The following is an 8140-nucleotide window of genomic DNA, read 5'->3' as shown; positions in this document are numbered from 1 at the left end:
GCAATTGGGAGTCTATGTTAATTAGGATCATGGAAAAAAATCTGCAGCTTCAAGTCATTTGCAATCACATGTTTCCAATAGATCATTTATAAGGAAAGTTTGCAAAAGTTGTGGAACACTCTTATGAAAGTCTTTTCTTTTTTTGTGGGGAGGGAGGAGGATGCTGGGATACAATCGAGGGCTTTTGGGCATGTAGATAAGTGTTCTACCAGTGAGCCCCAGGCTCCTGCCCAGTCCTGACCTGTCCCATTCTACCAGAGATATTATATAGTAATCTCAGCCCTATGGTTTTACTGTAGATTTTTTATTTTTGTTCTTTTATGTATTGGTACTAGGGTTTGAATTCAGGGCCTCAAGCTCAAGCTTTTTTGCTCAAGGCTGTTGTTCTATCATTTGCGATACACCTCTACTTCTGGCTTATTTCTGTTTAATTGCAATCTCTTGGATTTTTCTGGCGGGGCCGGCTTCAAACCATGATCCTCAGATCTCAGCTTCCTGAGCAGCTAGGATTACAGGCAGGAGCCACCAGTGCCCAGCTTGCTTTTGCTGGTTTTGACCTTCACCTTTTTCTATTCCACCATGGATGGCATGATCACATTTTACTGTGACTCCAAAGCTAAAGAGTTAAAAGACATGAGATTGTCCCCTCCCTCCCAGGTTGAGCCACACATAAACAGTGGGAGATGGAGTGTGGAGAAACCCTGCTTTTCATACTCAGGAGTCATGTGAAAACCAATCCTTGTCAGGAGTAAGTCTAAGGACTGATGTGACAGTGTATAGGAAAGCCATTGGTCCTTAAAGGAGCCTGCGTCCACAGTGGCAGACAAGACCCTGTTATGTAATTGAGTATTGATGTTAGCATCTTGGTGTTGTAATGACTCAGGGTTAGAGGGAGATTTGGCCCCTACTACTCGCACCCCCCAGAGCTTGATCCAGTTGGGGGTTCTGATCACTAGCAGGTGAGGGGACTAATTAGCAGCTTCTCTCCTGTAAGCTTTTACCTCTGGAATTCAAGCTATTCAAATTCACAGGAAAAAAAGGAACTGATACATTTGATGCTGACTCTTCATTTACACTAAGAAACCATTTGCAAAGAAGACTGTGATTCATTCACCCACACATTCTCCTTGGGAGAGGTTCTTCCTGAGAAAAGAATGCGTGAGATGGAGTCTCCATCTGTTTGTCCAGCCTAGTTCCAAACTCCTAGGCTCCTCAGCCTCCTGATTAGCTGATACTGCAGGCGAGTGCTGCTAGACAAATACTACCATACTGGGCACAAGCATGTCTCTGTGCTGAATTTCTCTAAAGTCTCTTCGGAGTGCTTAGGGCTTGCCTTGTTTCCTGAGGATGGAAAGCTTCATTCAGCTGAGTAGGGACCAGAGGGGAAAAGTGATTGTGGGACTTCCAGGGGGCTGAACGTCAGCATCTGGAAAACGTCCTTGACCTTGGAGGTGGCTTTCCACAGGTGCAGCTTAGCCAGCTCTTACTTAATGTTTCATCTGGGGAAGGAAGGAAGGAACCGTTCTGGAGGCTCACTATGAAATCCACTTCACATTTTTCTCCCATATATTTAGTGAGATCAGACGCTTTCCCCAAATTAGACAGAAGTGGAGGTGACACTGACATTGTTGCCCAGTGAGTATGAGTACACATGAAGTGGAGCAGACTTGTTTTGTATACATCAGTGTAGGAAAAGGTGAGGGAAGAGATTCCAGGTAGCTCTGGGAAGCTGAATTTAGGGATCACCAAGAAGGAAGAGCAGAAGACGAGCTCCCAACTAGAAGTGATGGTGGCGACAGAAATATGGATCAGTGTTTTTGTATTCAGGTGACCTCTCAACAGCAGTGTGAAATAGGATTGTCCATGCCATTTGATGGATGAGAAAGCCAAGACTGTAACTACGACCCCAATTTCCAGGGGGCTTCATGCAACATTTTGTCAAGAGCGGCCTTGACAATTTATACTTATTTTTGTTTTATCATACATGACGTATTCTCAGCTCCCAAACACAAGTAATGGAGTTTCTTCCTTCGTATTCAAGCATAAAGAGCACCTGACAATGTTCAAAGTGCCCAAGGAAAGGTGTTGACAATAAATAATAAAGGATTCAGATGCCAGAAGTCAGCTCAGGTCTCTGGGTTTGGGAGACTCTTGGAAGGGGACAGTTGTGAATGGGGTCTCAGGGGAGAAGGGACAAGGGCCTCTATGTAAGAGGTAGGTAGGGGCAGTGGATTATATGGACATGAGAAGTTAATAAGTTAAACCAATTAACAGCTATTCTGGTGAGGCTAGAGGTGAAGGAAAGGAGAATTCTAGCTTAAGAATAATGGTAGCCAAGCTGGAGTCTAGTGCCTGTTATCCCTTGCACTTGGGAGGCTGGGGCAGGAGGATTTCAGTTCCAGGCCTGACAACTTAGTCTCAAAATGAAGAAGAATGATGTTTTTGCCTTCTTGTTCTTGATGGATGTTAGATTTAAACTCTAAATATGTTATTTTATTTTTAATAATTAGCTTCAAGTAGTTGTGTGAAGGAGCTTGCTGTTTAACAAAGCAGTTTATGAATAAAATATAGCTTGATGTCACTCCTTTTAACATTTTCGCCCATCCCTTCCTTTCCCACCCTTTCCTCACTCTTTTAAATTTTGTAGGATATATATTGGCTTGTTGTCTGCATTTTCCCCCTTTTCTCCTCTATTAGAAAGAATGATATTGTAGCATGTATAAAGAAATGGAAAGGGGAAAAATTATGTTATGTGAAGTAAGTCAGGCCTAGAGAGACAAAGGATCCATGTTTTCCATTATTTGAAGAAACTAGATTAAGCTGACAAACTCATATTAACTGAAAAATGACAGTCAAAGGAGATCTCGAATAATGTAATTCCTTAGAAAGCCAAAATCTAAATATGTGATCACCACTCCCTCTCACTTTATGATATGCTTATTTTTTTCCTCTACTGGGTTGTAAAGTCCCAAGACAAGAAGATTGGTCATTTTGATAAGTGCAGTATCCCTCTTTGTCTTTCTCCCTGTTTTATGTATCAGTATATGTATATATGTATGTGATGTGCATGTATATAGCATTTGACCCTAAGTTTATTATATCTAACATATTATATATATTTAAAAAATATAAAATATGCTGCATGCCAAATATTCTATCTCTTGTTGGTCTATCTATCTATCTCCAGAACAATTTTAATTTCTTTTAAATTTCACAGTTTTAAATTTTTAAACAAAGGAAGAAACTTCACACAATAGTAACTAGACAATTTATTTAATTAATTATCACTATTTCCAAGTTGTTATTTGGGAAAAGGTGAGGGAATAAGGGGAAATCAAGGCTTAGGAACAAAGGAATGAAAAGATACAGGTCCTTGGAGATCTTGCTTGTCTGGGAGCAGGGAGTCAAGTCAGATGAGTTTGTCAAAGCTCTGGTATGGATGTCTGGGCATAAGAACCTCATGGAAAGGGACAGGAAAAAGCTGCAGAGCTGAGTCTGAAATTAGCAGCCGGTGTTATGTGGCTGCATGAGAATGGAATGCCCAAATCAGTCATATCATTGGGCTTTGATGAAAGGATGGAAAGTAAACACTACCAGGAACTAGACTCTGTTGGTCCCTAGAAGAACATTCCAGACTCTGATAAGGAGAAATTAGGAGAAATTTTCTTTCTGCACTAATTCAAAGCTACAGAGAAAAGCTTTCAGTACCAAAGAGTGTTACACTTGGGTAATTTGTTTTGATTTCTCTTATTTCTTAATAGTTATATTTGGAATTTTAACTTTCATGGTGATACACTGTGTTCATGTAGTGCATTTTCAAATATGTAAAATTTTTCTTGCAATTTTTTCTTCAAGTAAAATGAAGAATCAATTCAAATAAAGTGAAGAATTCTTCAAGTTTAGCCATGAGTATTTTTGTTTACAAATATAAGGACTTTATAAAGTCCCTATTTTTGTTACTAATTGGTGTTTATACTTTATTATGATAAATGAGGAGAGACAATAAAATACTGCATTTCCCCTATAATTTACTGGGGATTACTATGGGTCTTTGGTCAATTTTTATAAATATTAGAGATGTGCTTAAAAAAAAGGTATTTTTGTTTGTTGAATAAAAATTCTATATTTGTTTACAATTTCAAGCATTTTAATCACATAATTTAGGTCTTCTTTGTGTATTATTTTTGAAAGTTTCCACTATTGCCTTCTGAATGTGTAAAAGTATATATATTTTTATGTATGTGTATACATATGTATATTTAGTTAGATGCATCTATAGTCATGACCTTTAAAATAATTTTGACCTATATTTTTCCTCTTAAAAGTGTATGCATTTATTTTGTTTTTATTTCATGACTTTTTAGCCTTGAAATTTTGTTGAATATTAGAATTTGTCCCACAATTTTATTTTCCACTTGAATTTTCTTTTTCCATCTTTCTATTTTTAACCTCTCTATTTGAACATTTGAAGATAAGAACATGATTTTTCTTGTTTTTATAATTCAGTTTGAGTATAGATGTTTTTGGACAGTGCTGGAGTTTGAACTCAGGGCCTTTCACTGACTAAGCAGATGCAGATGCTCTGCCTCTTAACTGATACCCAAGACTGCTTTTCTCTTTCGTTTTTTTTTTTTTTTTTTTTTTTTAATCAGGTAACTGTTTTATGTATTTGCCAGCAATTTGAGGCAAACATGAATGAACAGGAATACTTGGAGGATGATTCTGGTTGAACACATTTCAAGGTAACCACAGTCTAGTTAGAATACTGTGCTCTATACAGTACAAACAGCTAACTGCTCAGTGATAACTTTCATTTACTTTACTTTTAGTAATAAAATTGTTTTCTACCTTCTGCATGATTAGACAATAGTTTATTTTTCTAACCAAAGTGACCAAACCATATCTTAAGGCCTTCACAAATGTTGCTTCTTACTATTTTCACTAAACAATGAACTTCTATTTTGATTATTCCTAGGGAACAGTGATTTTGTTTCTCCAGTGGTTTCCATATGCCAAGTAGCTACTAACGGGGTGCTGACTACTTTCCGAGGATTTCACCAGATGAAGCTTCATTTCCAGTGTCACTGCTGTCATCCGTGTTTCACTGGAGCCCATCCATCTGGATTTATCTATCACAGCTGACCCAGGAGTCCTGCTTCAGCTGCTAGGACCTCAGTCTGCTGAATGTGATATTCCAAAATCTCATGGATATTCTTTGCATCATTTAAAACTATTTCTATAAGCAATGCTCTGAACAGGTAATCTCTTTAGGTTTTACTTCTCTTGTTGTGAAGTCTTTAACACAGTCCAAAAAAGCAGGTTGCTGTAAGTTTATTGTAGGGTCCCAGGAATTCTTTAGACTGTTTTATCTGATCAGGTTCTAGTATTTGTGCAGCCATATTCTTTTTATATGTTTATGTGTCACTTTTTCTGATGCATGAGTTTCCTTTCTGTTCTGGAAATGAAGTCATCCAGCCTTTGCTTAAGAGTCTCCAGCCGGGCCTGATTTCTTACTTATCACAAGCTCTAGAATGAGCCACCAGTATGCTGTAAAGGGGCTGCAAAACCTGTCCAGTCCCAGGCTGACAGCCCAGGTTCGGGGCGGGTGGAAGGACCGCTAGGCAGCAGAGAACACATCCTTTTAGTTATTTTGTTGACTGGGATCTCATATTTATGGCTGGGCTTGTCTGGCTCAGGATACTTCTTAAACCTGAGCTGGGATGGCAGGTATGTACCACCACACTCAGCACTAATTTTTTAAAAATTATCTTTAAATAATTGTACAAAAAAGGATTTCAATTCAACATGTGAATTTATATATATATCATGCATCTTGATTAGTGTCATTCTTTCCATCATTCTTCCCCCATCTCTCCCAACTCCACCCTTGCCCTTGTTTAGTCCCAATTTCAAATATGCACATGACTATTGTGACTACATTTACCCACTATCCGTTCTTCATTTGTCTGCTCCTCTCCCCTCACTTGAGCCCCACTTTCCTCAGACAAAACATGTATCCATTTCCTGACACATTTATTTATTTACTTGAACTGCCAGTTTTTTAAAAATGTTGCTCCGTGGGAATCCACGCCCAGCTTTTTATTGGTTGAGGTGGAGTCTTGGGAACTTTTTGCCCTGGATAGCCTTGAATCCTGATCCTTCTCATCTCAGTCTCCTGAGCAGGTAGGATTATAGGAATGAGCCACTATGCCCAGCTAATTCATGATTTTTACTTGCCATTGATTTTTTTTTCTCTTTTAATGATATCCAGTCTTGTAGCAACTTGCACTCTGCTTTGATGGTTGTGTCCCATATTACCCTCTTCTTTGGTATCTTTTATATTGGATTTATGTTAAAAACAAACACGCCATGTTAATTTTTCCTTATAAAGATCTATTAGTCATTCTGAGCTGATTTCTCTATCCATCTTCATACTACTCTTCAATATGAACTCCTCTATCCATGCTCATTGGCCTCTCTGTTTTCTTCTCTGCTTAATTTTTTGTCTCTTGTTACCTAGAATTGTCCTCTCTCCTTTTTAATTATTCAAATTCCACCTAGTTTTCAAAGGCTCATTTCAAATTATTTCTCTTTTAAATCTTCTTTATAGAAGACTTTCCATGTCAGGGATTCCTTCTAGTTGGTTTAAAATTTATTGGTGTGTATTAAATGGCTTAAAAAGTTCCCACGAGGGTAGAAAAAAACAGGTAGTATTCCCAAGCAGTCAGGAGATGTAGGAATGTAGTGAAAACCCTGAGAAAAGTAGAGGAGATGTAAGGAAAGGAGAGACGAGATGTAGAGGGAGAGGCTGAGGTCCCAATATTATCTCCTTCAAGAGCACACCCACAGTCACCTAACCTTCTCTTATTAGGCTCCATCCCTAAATGTTCTACCAGCTCCCAATAGCACTGTAAGCTGAGCACCATGGCCTTGACAGATCATTTAGACAAAAGATAGCAGAGTGTGTTGACCTTCACAGTGGGCAAGAGCCATTAATGTGATTGCCTCTTGGCCATATACTCTGCCCCACATCTTTTCTACATTACCTCTTTGATTTTGCTCTTTGCATAGAAATAACTTCAGTTTTGCCAGTCCATTTAAAATAGATTGTAAAAACTGGATCGTAATGCTGAGTCCCATCTCGTTTCAGTGTAAGATTCAGAAAAGAGAGAAAGAAATAAAAGATTCCAAATTGTGAAATATTTAAATTGAATAAAGGCCTTTCCATACCGTCCTATTCTCTGACTGAACACATAGATAGCGTATACAAGACTTGTCAAGCCCTTTTAGTATCTGTTGTACTACAGCAGTGCTAAGCATAAGGAGAGCAGGATAATGCATTTACATAATTGTACAAATTAGACCTTCCTCAAAATGGAAGGTTTTCTGTGACTTTTCTCTGCCTTCATTTACTGGATACAAGATTCTGAGCACTCTCACAGCACAGCATCTCCTCTCCCTGGGCCCCTTCCCATGAGTACTGCCTTGCTTAACTTTTCAATGGCATTTAGGAGGCTAGAGGACTTTCCAATGCCTTCTAGGGGTGCAGGTCCATTTCCCCACCAGGTAAAAAAATAAGAGGCAGAGGAATAGTGAAGTGTAGTAAAGCAGCTCGTTTATTAAAAGTTTAAGTAGAGTACAGACTTTCCCTAGAGAGGGGCCTGGAGTTGGGAGTTTGTTGCCATCTTCTTTAAGGGCAGTTGTAACAGTATGGAAGCTTCTCTCAGATCTCCTCCCTTGGATGTCCTTCCATTCCAGGACTTTGCATTGATAGCCCAGTAGCTTCTGCACATGCTGTCCTGGCTCTTTTATGTTGGTCCTGTTTTAGGGCATGAGTGTGGAAGTAAATCTGATGGGTCATGCTCATCATAAACAAGGAATTACCTAACTACTGATGACAGAATTTTGAGCAGGAATCCAGGGCTTTATAGGACAAAGTAGTACCATTTTGAGCAGGAGCCCAAGGCACTATGGGAACAAGAAGTACTCTGGTAGGCCACATGTTGTCTGCCATGTGTGATGTCTGCCATTTTCTATTTCTACCTAATCATTCTCCTTTCCCTCATTTCCATAGGAAACACAAAGCCCCAGGGGTGACTGCTGGCAGGGACAGAGGTCAGCATTGTTCTTTTAAAAGTTC

General features: G+C 39.0%; 1 pseudogene; it reads right to left on the bottom strand.

Moving 5' to 3' along the window:
* Nucleotides 1-5132: 5132 nt before the first annotated feature.
* Nucleotides 5133-5399, bottom strand: LOC122113012 (annotated as a pseudogene).
* Between the last annotated feature and the right edge of the window lie 2741 nt (nt 5400-8140).

This window comes from Dipodomys spectabilis, unplaced genomic scaffold (assembly GCF_019054845.1).
Source record: "Dipodomys spectabilis isolate Male_0828 unplaced genomic scaffold, ASM1905484v1 ptg000096l, whole genome shotgun sequence".
NCBI lineage: Eukaryota > Metazoa > Chordata > Mammalia > Rodentia > Heteromyidae > Dipodomys > Dipodomys spectabilis.
This window is presented reverse-complemented; position numbering and strand designations above follow the sequence as displayed.